General features: G+C 32.9%; 1 protein-coding gene across 1 annotated transcript in view; it reads left to right on the forward strand.

Moving 5' to 3' along the window:
- Positions 1 to 17,711, forward strand: part of SPATA17 (spermatogenesis associated 17) — a gene marked incomplete at both ends in the record, with an annotated part of 95,053 nt that overhangs the window by 39,192 nt on the left and 38,150 nt on the right.

Below are 17,711 nucleotides of genomic sequence, written 5' to 3' on the forward strand. Positions count from 1 at the left end.
TAAAAACTCATTTTGACTGGCTTATTGTTGTGTTGTTGCACTTGTCAAGAACTAACAAGTTATTAAGCTGAGAAGGGATTTCATTCCCCCCCCCCCCCCTCCTTTTTTAATTGAGCTAATGCTGGGACTAGTGCTGTCTTCTGCTTGTTTTTAAGATAGATTGTAAATGCAGTTTTTCAGTGAAAGCTTTTCCTAGAACTGCCTGAATCAGCTTATTTAGAATGATTGTTTTTACATAGAAATGCCTCATAAATTTTAAATATTTACTGATTAATTTGTTTTGTATTGATAAAAGTGATATATTTTTCAAGATTTCTTATGTAAGCTGCTTTGCAGACAGGTGACCATGGCAGTATATGTATCTTATACAAAATTAATATGATTGGTAATGCTTGTGGTTTTTCCTTTTATTATTAGTCCCCTTTTTGCAAACTTTTGTAAAAAAAGATTTTGTATCCATAAATGTTTGGTAATTGGTTGTTCTTCATATGAATAAGGAACAATGGGAAATCATGGTATGCTGGTATGAACTAAATACTTGTGGTCTTTTGTTGATTCCTACTCTTCTTGCTTTTCATATCTAATTAATTATAATCTGTGTGTAAGAAATGTTAAAGCAGGAAAATACGATGTTAGTTACTGCCAAAAAAATTAATCTTTTCCTCTGTTTGGGAATCATTTGTACTCTATACATTAATAGAAATATTGTTGCACTGACTGAATATCAGTCACTAAAAAACAACTTGTAAATAAAATTTAAGTAATTTTATTTGAAACAAAAGTAATTTTATTTGAATAAAAAAAAAAAAAGCCCATTAAAATACTAGTAAATAAAAAGTTTTCTGAATAGGTTTTTGTCAAGGGAGTTTGTTAGTAGCTGAAATTACGTATGAGCAATTTATGTAAACCAAATAAGTAAACATCAATATGTTTACCTGGAGCAGAAAAAGTAGGTTGTTAGAGACATTGGAAGACTTGTGATCTAACAAAATTGTAGTAAACTTAGTTCACTTCTGATAATACTGGCTTAGCAAACTGTAATGCATTGTTAAGGAATAGCAAGCAGGCCCATATTTCAGCCGTCCACCTGGAGGACTGCAGTAGCAGGCATCAGTAACTATTATGATCTGATGAATTTGGGTCTCAATTTTGCAGAATTAGAATTTAATTAACAGTATTTTTCACAACAAAAGTATACTTGGTTTTGCCTGCTAAGATGTTTTGTGTGTATGACTCGGAGCCCACAGAAATTTTTCCTTTATCACAGAACTATGCTCCAAGAACCATCTTTTTTCTAAGCTAGTACTTTAAAACATGAATGAATGTAAATTAAAGGAACACTTACAAAAAACCTGAAAAACAGCATACATATATATGAAGTAAGTAATAATTGTAATCAAGCTATGTATTCCACAATTCTATATAGTCATAGAATTTGATATCTTCCTAAGATAGAGGGCAAATTATTTTGGTGCAGAATTTACTGTTTTGATGGTCTGCTCCTGGCATTTTGCTCTCAATATCCCTGCTGTTCTGCCCTAACTACAACTGCATCTTGCTGTCTTCAGAGGACAGTTAACTGGATTACCGAGCAAGGTCCATTCATTGTATCAGTACAACCAGGCAGCAAAAGTCAACACTTCTGAGTGAGTAAAGGAAACAATATCATTTTTAAGCAGAGGACATAGTAAATGAAAAGAGGAGAGTGATGAACTGGATTTATTGTAGAGTCATATTAACTAAAGCCCAATTAGTTGTGCAGATGATCTGCTAAAGTTTCCATAGTGATGGAGCTGAGCCATTTCAGGGATCAAGGCTACAGATATTCAGGCAAGTTATACGGAGAGCAATAAAAAAATCTATATTTGCAATAATAGTTTCAAATATATCCTATAGTTGTGAATCTTTTTATTTTACTACAAGCATGGAGAAAAGTGTGTTTACTTATGGAAAGAAAGGAATTAAGAAGTTATTGCTCCTCAATTTTAGTAAAGAAAGTTGTGTCAATTTCTATTCCTTACAAGCTGAAGCCTACAAACTCAACTCAGAAATATGTTACAGGTTAAGCAGGGAGATGATCAAGCATGTAGCACTGCATGATGTAGCAGACAATACAGAGATCCCTTCTGTCTTTAAAATTTATGAATCCTTTATTGAATGCAAAATTTTCTCTTCTTATTCCACAGATTATAAATACATATATAAGGCTGTGCCAATTTCTAATTTATAGCATTACTTTACATTTCCAAAAGTAAATCTTACAAATGCTGGTGTCATAAATATACAGGGGTTTAGAGTACTTACATAAAAGCATGGGCTATGATGAAGCCAGCATGTTATTTTTTTTGTTTTCTTATGTTAGCTTCCTATTGAGACATTTACATGTATTTCTTCCAGAAACTGTTACCTTTATAAAGTAAAAAAAATAAAAATAAAAAAATAGCATGCATTATTTGCTGTTATTGTTACCAGGTACACATAGTTATTGTATAGGTTAATACACATAGTCTTATTAGAAAGATACGAGCTTGCTTTGATTACTTTCCAAACAAAACTGGAATTATAACATGGGGCTGAACCCAAACTAATTAGCCCTGTTGAGAGGCATGGTATATTAGCTGTAGAATTAAAGCAATTACACAGCTTCAAGTCAGCTCCAAATATGAGCAGAATAAGTGTGTGCACACTTTAATCTCAAGCAAAAGGAGTTTGATCTTGCTACAAAATATTATATAGGCATACCTACATTTAAGTTGTTTTATTTACAGTTCTTCACTTTTTTTTTACCTTCTTTTTTACTTTTTAAATTTTTCTTTCTTTCTTCTGTGTGTGTGTGTACTGAATTCCATTGCTATGAAACAGTGACATTAAGGGAAATGATTTATTTATAAAAAGAGTAAACTATTATACTACACTTTACAATATTCCTATATTTTTTGCAAACAACTGAATTTATTTTGCCATGGAAACTTAACAAAATATGGCTATTTCCTATTACAAGTACACTGTATTTACACAAGCATTTTACTACACATACTCTGTTCATTTGAATTAAATAATTATTTTAGCAAAAAATTTTAAAGAAAACAAAGCTAAACAAGTTTGGCTACTTGCATAATCAATAATTACTAACAGTAATAATATTAATTTGCTGCCATAGAATTACTGTTTGTCTTTCTGTGAAAGTAGAATTTTCTATGTACCCTGCCAGCTTCCAAACACAAAAAATTGTCTTTTTGGCTTTACTAAGTAACAGTTTTTTTTTTTGTTTGTTTGTTTGTTTTGTTTTTGTTTTTGTTTTTCTCCTGTATTTCCAGCAATACCCATACAACAAAAATGTAATGCTCTTTACAGGTGTAAGAGTTGGCTTGAAAAAAAAAGAAATGAAATTTTTATTTGATTTAAACTAAGTTGGTTGCCAAATAATGTCTGGAGAAATAAAGTATGAGATCTAAAACTTCATGGTTATAAAACGTTGAGATTTTAATCAGTTTGCTATATATGTGAGTAGCTCCAGTAACTAGCCAAGAAATATCTGACTCACATGGGTTTCTTTTGTTTGAAGAAAATTTCTCCTACATAATTGTGGGAACATAATTACGAAATAAAGTCAAATTATCAGGTGATAAATTATGTTGTCTGCTCCACCTACTGGTTGCTTTTTGCAAGATTCTAGTGTAAAATACAGTAAGAAATAAATCTGAGGTGGCAACATGAGTCTTCCAAATAAAATTCTGTTTTAAAAATAACATCCTCTATTTCAATTTTTAAAATTATTTATATATGTAGCAACATTTTCCTTTTCCATTTTTAGCTTAACAGTGTGATAAATTCTGACTTTATGATGAACATAATACAAATTATAGTACAAGTTTAACAAGCCTTTGCCTTTGTTCAGAATATTTCTTGTCACTTATTATTGGTAATGCAATAGAAATAACAGCACAGATCTATTTCTGTTTATCTTTTTCATTGATTTAATCTGTCATACAATGAATGAGTTACAAGTTCTTGTTGAGACACAAAACTTAAAAATTAGATTTTTTAAAAATTATTATTCCATAATCACAATGTGCAGTTTCCACTGCAGTGTTAATGATCCTTTTTTTCAGCTATCACTAATAAATGAACTAGATATCTAATGTGGTTTTCTACTATAAGTCAATCTATACAGATCATCCATATACATGCATATATTCCTGTTGTATACATGTATACATGTATATCCCATGTATATCCTGTCTGTGTATTCAAAAAACTCACTGTAATTGAATACCTTCTGCTCTTTGTCGTACAAAAAAGGCTAACAATTTTAGGAAGCACTATCCTTTGCAAAGTGCTGTCTGTAAGGTCAACAAAAGTTGGAATCACTGAATACATTAATGGCACTTTGCAGAAGCACAGAATGGCTGAGAAGTTGGTACAAAGAGCCCTCATTTGTTGCAGTGTGGTGGAGTGATTCCTATCATTAGCATTTGATACAAATTTTGGAAATTTGGGTCATAGCATTAAAATGATGATTAATATATGATAGAATAACTCCAAAGAACTATTCAAGCTAGAATACTGACATGTATTGTTTAAGTATCTGTAGATGGACAATGATGCTGAGGTGAGTCTGATTCTGGTTGAAAACAAGCGTGTAACTGCTGTTAGCGCTACTCTAACTACCCAGGTAGAGGACCTGCATGTCGATAGTCTTGTGGTGAGGAGAAGGCAGTGGTAAGTGGAAGGAGCCAGAGCATGGGAAGTGGTGGTAGGAGCAGAGTGTTGCATGTCTTTTTAAGTCACTGAGACTGGGAAAAGACTATAGAAACAGTCTTCTGAGCCTCACAGCTTAAAAAAACTTTTAATAGCTTAAAAAAAAGCTATTATCGTTCCTTCTGTCACTGAGAAAAGTATTAGGGAACCAGAGGTGCAAAAGATCTTTTCCCTTTACTCTTTAGTTTTTTCCATACAGGCAAATGTACTGGGTGAAATAAAAGGGAATTTAATTCTCTTCTCTCCAACTTTCCTCTCCGCTTCTAAGCAGTTAAATGTATTCTGGTATAATTTTCCAAAAATTCTTAAATAATTACCTTTTTTTTTTTTAAGAGAAAAATGAATGTAAAACTAGTCCAGAAAGCAAAAGTTCTTTGTCATATAATGTCTACAAAAACTTGAAGCCTTTGTCACACAATTGCAAAACTTTGACATTATTAAGAATGTGGTGTTATACATATATCATTGCAGCTTATCATTGCTCTGGCTGGTGGACTTGTTTCCAAAACTGGATTTCATGTTCTGTGATAAAACCTGCTGAGATTAGATTGTCCTCCATTCTGTGGGATCTTTTCTCTGAATGCATTAAGTATTGAGACCTTGAAAAACATGAATTGTACACTTGTGTTTGTATGCCTACCCAGACTCTTGAATCTTCTTTCTCTTCGGCCCTGACCAATTTGAAGACTCATCTGAGTCAAACTGAAGAATCTCCTGGCCCAGCATCCTATCTTTGACAGTGGCCATCAGCACATGCTTAGGGAAAAGTGATAAAATGAGGCACTGCAGCAATATAATGAGAAGCCAAGAACACTCTCCCATTTTCTGTAGTTGAAGGACATTTGTTGTAGAGCTTTCCATTTACGGATTATTAAAGAACATTTTACAGAGCTTTTGCCTCTGTATTCCTCCAGTTCCTTTATCTCCTGATGATTCTCAGAGAAGGAGTAACTTCAACAGAAAAGAACATAAGCCCACAACACTAGCCCTTAGATTGTTGTTCATTTGAAGACCAAGTTGACTCATTCTCATTGCAGTATTGTTTTGCAGCATGCTGTTTTCACAGCATATACTGTCTCTGGTATTCTGTCATAGGGGAATATGCAATTGCAAAGTGCCTTATTCTTTCTCCTCCTTTTCATGAGTGTCTGCTGATTTCCTCTTCCACCCCAAGCAACAATAAAGCCCATCATTCTCCTTCCTCTTTAGTAATGTTGGCAATTTTCCCTGATATCATTTGGCAGTTTATGAACAGATAGCGCTCATAAGCAACTTGGTCATTTAGAGCTGCAAGAGAAAAATAAAGTCCATGTATAATAGTAGGTCTTTACTGTTTTAAAAATGAAAATAAAAAAATCTATTGCATTTCTTCAATAGCTGCCAATAAAAAGATGTGTTATCTTTTTGGACTGTAGTAGTTCCTCCAATTCTCAGTGCCTGCTGGAGTGTCTTGTCATCTTTCTGTTGAGTCAAGACTAATGTGCTTAGAAATGTGGTCAGTATTTGCTGCATATTTATCCCCATTGCCCTCATACATTGAAAAAGATGACTTGTAGTGATACAGCAGCTGATGCTGTAAAATAAGTAAGTATTTTTGGTAGAAGTAGTCTGGAAATAGGTAGAACTAGAACTGAGATAACATTTCCCAGGAGTTCGCTGCTTTTACTCTGAGTAACACTCATGCTCCATAAGCAATTCCATTTTAGGATAATGTAAGTCATTTATCAGACTTCCATGGAGTTTGGATTAGGGATTTTTTTGTACAAAGCAAAAACATGCTATGAAGTTACGTTTCAGCTTTTTTTTTTTTTTTTTTTTTTCAGAGCTTTTGTTTTGATTTTCTGTAGTTAATGTAGAACTCAAAATTATATAACTTTTATCAATTACATCAGTCTTTATTTCCTGTTTGTCAATTCATATGATAAAAATATTTTAACTCTGTATTTAAATTCAATTCAATGCTAAATTATCATAAATTTGATAATTGTATTGTTTTTATTAATTACATTTTTCCTGCCAACAGAGGTTGCAATTCATTAGCATTACATGGAGTATATGTGTCCCCTGTTTACACTACTGGAAATCAGGAGTTAGTTCTATTGAAATTACTGCGCTTATATTAGGTATAAATGCTCTAAGTGAGGAAAAATTAAATCCACAAAATTCTTCCTGGAGCAGAGTAATGAATATTCAGAGGGCACAACTGATTAAAATGCTTCTAACATAATGTGCTGTCCTGTAAGAACTTGAAAAACAATTGGTCTAAAATGACATTGTTTGACACCAACTCTGTCTCTGGACACCTGGCAGTTTTATTCTTATAAAGGTGAGGATTCAGTGGATAAAGCACTGTCCTTTGATCTTCAGAAGCACAGTTTAAGAGACAAGGCTGCAAGTTTGGTCATTTGAGCTTAGTCCCGAGTGAACAGTCCACATCACAAAATGATTATACATAATTTGTTACTATTGGCAGTGCCTGTTCAGGAAAGGCCAAGGACTGAGCTAGCATGAAGAATGAATTAGCTCTTACCTTTTACATTTTATTTCCTCCCTCTTTACTGTTGTAATTTTATTATCCTGTCTCTAAAACATTCAGGGGATTAAATTATCATTCATTATAAGTACTAATACTTCCTGAAGATGAACTAAAATGGTTAATTTTTTTTTAATGTAGGTGCCCCAATCACTGAATGTCCCCACCTATCCATGGATGTTTAATCACTCATCACTTCTCTGCCAAGAAGTCAGATGTTTCTCACTACTTTCCAAAGCTTGTACCATAAAAAATCCCATTTAAATTAAAGAGGACAGAGTGAGCTTTCCTAGCTTTCAGACAGACTTGCAGCTACATTTTAATGGCATTAGTATATAAAGCAATTTATGCTACAGTGTTCTGTTTTTATAAAATATTCTTTCAAGAGGATTCTCAATGTACATTAAATCCTTCTTGCAGTATTTCTGACAGGTATGTTTGATCAGCAAGCCTTCTTTGTATATTCACTTCCATCTTGGAAGCCAGATGTATCACTCTATTCACAGGTATTCACTATAGGAAAATAATTCAACTCTTGTGCCTCAAGGGACACTATACACACCTACAGTCTCAGTCTGCTGGTGAAGGAATATTAGTTAATGCTGTTTAATGTTCCTGTCAAAAAGAAGGACAAAATAGGGTAAACTAGAAGTGGCCAGTAACTAAGCTGTTTGTGTTTCTGAAAGGCATTGTACCTGAACAAAGAAATATTTATATCTAGAGGGTTACTCTCACTGCTTCTGAACTCAAAAAATTATTTGTATGCACACTCAGAAATGTTTGGTTCACCTAGACTTTGAGGCCAGCTTTTGCCCTTTAGGATTCTTCATTCTAGGAATACTTGAAACAAAATTGGAGAGATGGACTTGAAGAGTGGACCATTCAGTGGATAAGGAATTGGCTTGAAGGTTGCACCCAGACAGTGGTGGTCAATGGCTCTATGTCCAGCTGGAGGCTTGTGACAAGTGGTACGTGCCCCTCAGGGGTCTGTTATGGAATCGGTGCTGTTCATTATCTTTATCAGTGACATAGATGATGAGATTGAGTGCACCATCAGCAAATTTACAGATGACACCAAGCTGAGTGGTGCAATTTATGCAACTGAAGGAAGGGATGCCATCCAAACAGACCTGGACAAGCCTGAGAAGTGGGCCCATGTGAACAAACTGAGGTTCAACAAGTCCAGTGACCTACCTTCTATAAGAATTAAATGGCTATGCACCATTCCAGATGTATTTCTCCTGTCAGTGAAAAGTCAAATAGTAGTTTCCACCACTCCCTAAGACTGGGTCCTTCCCATTCACTCTTCTCAAAAGTCTTATTTAAGTACAAGTGCTAAGTGAAAGTGTTTCCAATTTCTCCCTTTCATACATTCCCTGGTAAAAAAAAAAAAGAAAAAAAAGACATTCTCATTCTCATTTCTCATTCTCATTCTATTTTGTAGAGGTAGTGAGTGAAAGAACTTAAAAATAGAACAAATTTAATCATTTTAGCCATGTTCTGCAACAGCACTACATTGTCTATTTTTCCTAGAGTCTCCTTATTATAAAATCATTTTAGATACCTTCTACTTTTAACATCAGCAAGAAAATTTTGCTGTAATTTACTGTCCAAAGAAATGAGAATGATTTTACACTGGGAAATTATCTGTTGTTAAAAAGAACTTAATACACAATAGTATGTAAAGCTGGAGTTCTTTTTTTGTTATTGATCCCATGCAAAGACCTACAACTGAGTTGTATAAAGGTTTGTCCATGTAGGCATGGTGATATTTCCCAGAGCTGCTGTTAAATAGCTTGTTACAAGGCATGTCACTCATACTAAGCATGTGCAAGCATAGCATAATAGAGATCTCTGTATTCAGAATTAGTGATTTAAAAATCCACTAGCTAGAAGGTCCCTCTACATAAACTTTTTCAGCATCTGAATTGCATAATCTGTATTTCTGTGTTTTTTTCTGGGCAACAAAATTCTTGCTCTACTCCTGTGGGTAGGATTAATGGCAGAGGTTAAAGGACAAGCTGTGTGTTCTATCAGAAGTGTACATGCTGAGAACTTAGAAAAAAAACATGACCACATTTTGTGTTTTACTGTCAATTGAGGTGGCAAAAGGGTTGGATTGCTGCAGGGTCAGAAAAATGATGAGGGAGTTATATATTGAATGGGGGCTTTGTGTATGTTGTGGTACAAACATTTAAGAAAGAATCTATATTGCAGGGAAATTACAACAGTACAAATATGAACTAAATAGCTCACACACAGAGCCACATTCGCTCACACTTGCACAGTCTGGAGCTCCACTGATGTTCCTGAAACAGTTATTGGAATACAGTCGCATGATGTGTAGTTGTCCAACTGGTTTGTATACAAGTTTGATGTGATGTGTGGTCTTCCTGAGGTAACTTTTGAACCTATAATAGCAGAAGAAGTAGATGCTAAATAAGAGATGAGTGCATAAGTAAAGGGAAGTTAAGGATGGCATGGGAGAAGTCATGAAGATAAAATGCCATACATTTCTCAACAGCGAACCTCATTGATTAAGAAGTGGCACTGATGGTATCCTTGCTTTAACGAGGCTTCAAGATGAGTGATGTACACACCAATTCTGTTGTTTTTCATCTCTTAGGCAAGTGAATAATAATAGTAAATAATAGTAAAGTTCTTTCATTAACTTGTACTGTTTCAATATTCAATTCAATATTCAATGCTTTCTTAGTATCTAATACATACTGTTGATTTGGGAAATGCATTTGTCCTGCAATGGGCATCATGAGAACTGTATATCTTCCCTCATATATTGTTTGTTTTCTTATCTTTATTTTACATTTTCTTTGCTTCCAGTTTTTCTGTTTCAACAGTCTTTTAAGAAAATGCTGTTGTTTTTTTTTGTTTGTTTGTTTTGTTATCATATTCATTTCACATATCACATATTTCTACTCATTTCTGACTGTCTGTACTAATCTAACTAACATGGCTTCATTCCCTCTTCTTTGTTCTTTCCTGTTTACAATACTAGGACCTTAAACCTCCCTTCACTTCATCGTTTATTAGTCTCTTTGAAGAGTGGTTTGTTAAACATACTGCCACTTTTTGAGGTTTTAATCATTGTCTGATCCTATAGGTTTACTGCAGCAATTTGTTTAATAAATCTGTCAGAATAAACCTGTATCAGTAAGGGAAGATTCATGTGTAAACACAATGCAACAGACATAAGGAACAATGAAAATCAATTAAATGTTACATCATTTGGTTGTGAGGTTTTTTTTGTTAGTTGAGAAGTGAATGAATTCTCTTGCCCTTTTTCTTTTTTTTTTTTTAAACAAAGTAAATTTCCACATGATTTCTATTTCTAGCAAGTAGAGGTTCTCCAGTCTTTTGGTATAATTGCCCTAGGTAACCTCTAGTGTTACAAATTCAAAGATTCAAATTCAAAATGGTATAATTACAAAAATTTTTCTCTCTCCAGTAAGAAAAAGAGTGCTTTTCAAGTTGATTTTTTTCTCATAAAGCTAATCTTTTGCATTATCACAATGAAAGCTGAAGAAAGTTTAATTTTAAAGACATAAATAATGTCACATTTACATAAGTGTGTCAAGGTTCTTTGAAACTTCTAATGAGTGTAAATAATTTTAGCCTCAAAATATTCCTGTGCAGTAAGGAAATAAAAACTGTGTTTTCACATGCAGTTATTGAGACATGGAATAATGAAACTGCTTTCAGAGATTTTTCTTCAATTTCCATTTATACAGGGTAGTTGTAGAAGCAGGATGATTCTAGAGGTTTGTAGAATTTGTACATAATCCTATATTCACTCTAGCACTTAAAGAACAAATGATAACACTAATGTAATTTACCATTCCTATTTCTAAAATAAAGTCATTAAGTAAGTTAAAATTGCTTGTTTGAAATCAGTTAGAAGTCACATGTGAAGTCAATAAAAAACTTTGAATGTCTCTTTTGTATCTTCATCATGAGTATTGTTTCCTATGCCATCACTCACTCATTCAAGTTATTATTCCTGATCTAGTCATGTCATCAAGAGCCTGCATAAGAATTAGGTTTGACAGAACATGCCTTGGTCATAGAGTCAATCAGTGAAAGAAGAATATATTTTTGGGATGCCTCAGCGTTTGTTTGTCTGCTGTGTTTTGGATATCGTGACATAGTGATCCATGCATTAAGCTATTATTTATCTTTAATCTTGTCGTCTAAACCCAAGCAATTCTTGCCTATTTGGAGACTCAGTTACAGTTCTGCTTCCTGCAACAGAGCTTAGTGTCTCTGCAGGTTTAGAGGTTGATTTTATGATCTGTGGCCAGGACAAGGGACTTGAATGTTTCCTTGACACCTCTTTGTATAGTCCATAGAATTGCAGCCTGTTTTACTTACAAATGTGTATTTAAAATGTGATTGTACTATTATTTTGGTATCAATAAAATATTTCAGAGATGAAAAGGACTGAACTAAGCTAACTAAAATCTGAAAAGCAGAATAACAATAATTAATGCTTCTATTACTCTGTTTAAACAGAATATATATTAGGCAGAAGACAGGTAATTAATCCCACTTGAAAGAATATACACTACTCATCACTCATTTATGAATTCTTCAGTCTTTACATAAAACTCTATCTCAAACAAAGCTAAAATACCTTATCTATAATAACAGGTAAGGTCCTCCAATTCTTATTTAGATACAATTCCTAAGTATGATTTTATAAGGGTTACAGGATCAGGCCCAAGGACTAGCATTAACTCAGTGAGCACTAAACTGACATTTATATATTTTGCTGGATGGGTGACATTTTTTTCTATTATCAGCTATGGTAAGGATATTTTCTTTTGAATTGGAATGTGGAATTTTTTTTTTCCAATATCTGAATAATGCTTATGCTATATCTGTTAATTCTCATATAAAAATATGTCCATATTAATCACAAAGTCACAGATTATTCCTAGGAGAAGACACTGTCATGTGGTTTAAATATTTTGAAGTTTCAAATTTGATTTAGTGGACATCATTTTATTATACTTGCTACTAGGATATTATATACAAATTTTTAATAGATGACTATTTCCCCAATACATTTTATGTTAAAGATGTTATCCCTTTATTTTCTTAATTTAAAGAAAAATTTTACAACCTGTAATAAACATAAATAGTTATTTAGAAGTTTTAAAAAAATAGTTATTTAGAAGTTTTAAATTCATTTTCTTACAGATGTTGCTGCAGCATCATTTAAACAAGATTTTTTGTTTGTTTGCTTGTTTGTTTTGTTTTGTTTTGTTTTTTCCTTGTGAATCATTAATGTTTTGAGGTATTTCTTTTACCTCCTAGAGAAACTATATCTGGGGATTAACAAGATTGTTCTTTGGAATTCATGTGGAAGCATAACTGCAGTAGCTGAGAAATGATCATATTTCCTTTTAGTTCTCAGCAAGAGTAATTGAATGTTGAATATCTTACTAAACGCTGGACTGTGACAGTGTGTTAACACTCCGACTATCTCCTAACAGCAGGGCAATTATTTGCTGAGTGGGATTTTTATAAATCCCCTGGCAGTAGTATGTCCTGATAATTATGATGAAGTGCACTGGTCAGTGTTGATTCAGCAATCCCTTCTCTAGCAAATATTTCATTCACAGCTCTCCTTCATGCTTTTACTTTTATGGCTTTTAAAGATCTCTTACCTCTTCTCTCAGCTTGCTTAGATTTATTTATTTTTTTTTTTTAGTACAAAATGTATTGGAAAAAAAAGAATTTTAAAGTTAATTCCTCATTTTGTTGAAGTATTTTCTGTCTCCTTATATGCATTTTGAAGAAGGAGTCATTTAACTCCTTATTAAAAGAGCAGACTGAGAAAGTAGAACCTTATTTAGATTCTTACCGTGGCAGTTGCTTGAAAAGGCTTCCTCCATCAAAGGTATTTTTTATTTTTCAGAAATAAATGAATGCTAAATGAAACATTTATATTCATGATATATAATGTTGATTATTTCCAACTTTCAGAGTTGATATGGAAAAATAATTAAAACAGAGCATACCTTTATTATAGTTTAGTTGAATTACAGTAAAATATATTTAAAATACATGAGGGAGGATACATTTTCTGTTAACTTCATGCTTACATTTACTCTTCAGCTCAACTTCATTGATTTTTAATTTTGCAGGTGTGATTATTTTCAGAACAGTAGCTGTTAAGTAACAGTTAACTTTTTCTCTGCTTATGGAAATGATAAACAGGAAAAGACAAAAATGCTACAGTGTAGACTAAGATTAGGATAAGAAGTGGAAGAGATACAGAATATTTAAAACATGCACACAGACATTTTTCCTTGATTCCTTTTCCTTCCTTCATTAAATTAATATATATTTTTCTGATTATTTTTTCTTTATATGCCACCATTAATTATAAAAATAAGAAAATGATTGAGAGAAAACTAAATGATAGAGTGTTAGAAATGCAAAATGATTCAAAATACTAATGTAATGCTAAGGATGACTGGGTAACAAATGATACATTTGCCAGTATGGTTGACCTGACACAATTAATATTCCAGGTCATGCTTGGGTTTCCATGATGGAAGGTCTGAGGCAGAGAATTCTAGGGGAAAAATATATCTATAGTATAACTCATTTCTCTTTCTCTCTCTCTCTCTCTTTTTTCCCCTGACGAGTCAGAACCATAGTCTTATAAAAAAAAAAAAATACAAAAATCTGTGGTTTCACACCTCATTTGCCATATTCACCATTGGGCCACCATTCAGCAGAAGAGCCTGATGTAAGGAGGTCAGTAAGAAGCTATTAGCAGAGTCCCCTCCTGAGATTTCTTTGGTCTTATTGAGTTGGAAGTCAGCATGACAGTACTGCAAATAACTCAGTTGCAGGTTTTTTAACAGTAGCACAGATTTCCCCATAGTGTTTGTCACTTTAGAAAATTGTTCCTGGAAATGGAGTCTCAGAAAGCTGGCTTTGACAGAGGACCTTCTTAGTTGTGAAGAACATAGGTACAGAAAAATGTGTCATACTCACTACAGAAGAGGTACTTTTTGTAACATATCATAACATTTGGGATGGTAGCATATTTTTGTATGGACTAAAAGTGAAGAAAATCAAAAACTACCTCATACTTTGATTCCAAAGGATGGAGTAGTATCTCAGGACATATATTTTTCTACCACTGAAAAAGCAGTATTAACTACAATGGTTTTGTAGTTGAGAGGATATTGCATTAAAGCAGTGAAAAGGTGAAATAATGCTTTTAATATATTGTACTGGTCTCAGGAAGATATGAAAAATTATTAAGTATCAAAACCTTTGATCCTCCAGATTCTTAAGATTTCTGCACACTGCTATCTTCCTGCAAAGGGTAGAATGAATAGCACATCCGTCAGCACACAACACACAAGCAAGGAGTCACAAAAATGACTCTGATTTGCAGAGATATTTTAAAGTGAAGGAATTTTGCCAGAGATTGGTCTGAACTAGAAAGTAAAACCAAACTCATCCCCTTGTCTCTGCTACCAAACTTTGCCAATTTTTAATCTAGGCTTAAATCCTAGCCACAAACCTTGGGGATTTTAGAGTAAATTAGTATTAATTTTATCCATCTAGATATGAACTCTGCTGATTGCTCTGCTATCTGTCTGTTCGAATACTTGAACATATATAATTAAAATGTAAAGTAATTAACAGGATTGCTTGAAAAATCATTAGTTAAAATGCAGTTCGTAATTAATTTTGACCCAGATCTCACAAAGAGCTTCAACTGTAGAAGAAGCAACATCTTGCAAAGTGTCTAGCTGGCCTCACTAATGTTCCTCACTAAAACTGCAAATCTGTTTTCATAGCTGATACACTATTTATGTATGTTTAACCTGATAATATATGAAAGAAAGAACAGCACAAGATGACTCTATGTTCAGGCACCTCTTCAGAAATAACAATCCAAACGACAATGAATCAGTGAGTTCCCAAAGCTATTATGGCTAATTTTGGTGTCATTAGAAGTGCTGAAAGCCAATCCTATTTGTGCACTGCATTTCAGTGTTTGAACTCTGAATACAGATTTCTCTATTGCCAAATGTTTAAACAAAGAAATGTCAAGAACATACATAGTATCGCAATATAGATTATGAAATGCCATTCCAGAAAGCCATTATACTCATAGGTCCATTAATACTTCTCTAAATGTGAATGATAGAAGTCATGCCATTTCTCAGAGCCCAGATAAACATTACTTTAAAGTTATTGTTGCCTGTATTTCTTTAAAGGAAAAATGTTTGAAATATTTAAGACGTTGTATTTTTATTCTTTGTGGAAACAAACAAGAAACAATCTTGTGCTGTGTGATTGAAGAAATCTAAATTTTCTTCTGTTAAATTTTCCTAACCAATTTGCTTTTTGGCATTTTATTATTTTATTATTTTATGTTATGTTATTTTTATATTATTTTTAAACATATCTTAAAAAGCTGTGTAAATTTTAGGATTTTTTAAAAACCCTGATCAGGGTTTCCTACTGATTAATAAATCCATGGATGAAACTTCAGCATGCCGTTTTTATGGCAGAATAGTTTATTTCAGAACACCCTGATTCTCAATGGTGAACAAGAAGATGTTTTTCTCATGGAAAACATTTGTATTTTCATTTATATTGTAGTTTTCCATAAAATGTGTGTTGCAGATATACAGTAAAAGAGCAGTATTTTTCTCACTACCTGGGGCCCTCTGCAGAGGCCATGTGGCTTGGCTAGAATGTACTCTCCACATTAGTCAGGATATAACAACTGAACACAGAGGACATAGGAATGGATGGAAAGATAAAGTATCAGTACAGTGAAATTCAGTGAAATGTACAAAGATGGTAATCACAATTACTTTTCTATTTTACTGTCATCAGCAAAATAAAGGCAAAAATTCATAGTATAGACAGATCCGATGGCATGGTAGGACTAATGGGTGAAGAGCTATATGACCATGGTTGGTTTGGAATCTAATTTGTTTGGAAGACCTTGACTGTGTCATTTTATATATGAGAGAACTTGTGTAACAAATACATAGCAGGAATGCATTCAATAGTTCAAAAAAGCCTGAGACAACATATGGAATTTGTGCTTATGGAAGACTTGCATGTCACTGAATGTTCACAAGCAAAACTATGCTGCACTGATAAGAAAATTGTAACAAGGTAATGGATGAAATACAACAAAAAATAAATCATAAGGAGAATCCGCAAGTTTATGAGATGTTTAGGTGAATAAGAGCAAGAGGTGTAGAACCAAACCTTGAAATGCAGCTGGATTTTACAGATCACAGAGATGGACCTGCAATTTTGCAGTCACCCCTTCAATCCTGCTTATCTGCTATTTGAAACATGGATCTCTGCCATTATAGTTGACATCCTGAAAACTAAAGGAACAACCAGTGACTGATGTCTTTTTTATTCTATGTTTATTCAATGCTTCAAAGCAAATAAATATGATAAATGCAAAACATGATATATTATAACTGAGCAAAACTGATCTACCGTCAAAGTCTGTTATACTGTATATGGTTACAGAAAATACAATCTTCCTTAAAGCAAAGCAGTTTATTTATTTATTTTGCCAATGTTTTTTAAGCATCTCGTCTGTTTTATTGGAAATTTGGAAATTTAGTGGCTTTGTGGAATCTGGTACACCAATTCTCATGTTTAGCACATAGTAATTATTAACTAGAATGGATATAACTTGTTCAGTAAACTCACATATGCTTGAGTGTTGTTTATATACAACTGATAAAATTCCTACATTTCTAAGAATGTAGAATGATCATCATTCAGAATGATTTGGGACCAGTCTACCATATAATTTTGTCTTGCCAGATATTCACAGACTGTTAATGATAGAGATTACTAGCTAAGAATTTGAAATGTATGCTTTATATTAGAAATTATTATATTACATCACACTACTAATGCAACTACTGATGTAATAGCATATTGTTTCTTTGTTCTGAAAAAAAAAAGAAACTAAATTAAATGAAGAATGTAAATTTTTAGTTCAATTCAAAATTCATATTTTTTAATCTTAATTTTTGTTTTTCACAGTTTTTATACTAGTAAAACTAAATAGATGTGAGTGGTTAAAGAAATGTAATAAAACATTTTGCTGAAAAAAAACACACAACAAACAACAGTTACTATTTTTTGGTATTCAATAAATGTTCTTGTGTTTCCCTGTAGCCAGTCTCTCAGTTTTACTTTTAAATATGTTGTAATTTCAACCATCTTATGCCAAACTGCGAGTTAGCTAACACAGTGTCTAAAGGGACAAAAATTATCTTTTTCCTTGTATGGATATTTATTTTAGCCTTTACATATGTGCTTAGAAATAATAAGTAATATACATTTTTATTTCTGTTATGCATACTAATTT

The sequence above is a fragment of the Aythya marila genome, assembly GCF_965140915.1.
Source record: "Aythya marila genome assembly, chromosome: 3".
NCBI lineage: Eukaryota > Metazoa > Chordata > Aves > Anseriformes > Anatidae > Aythya > Aythya marila.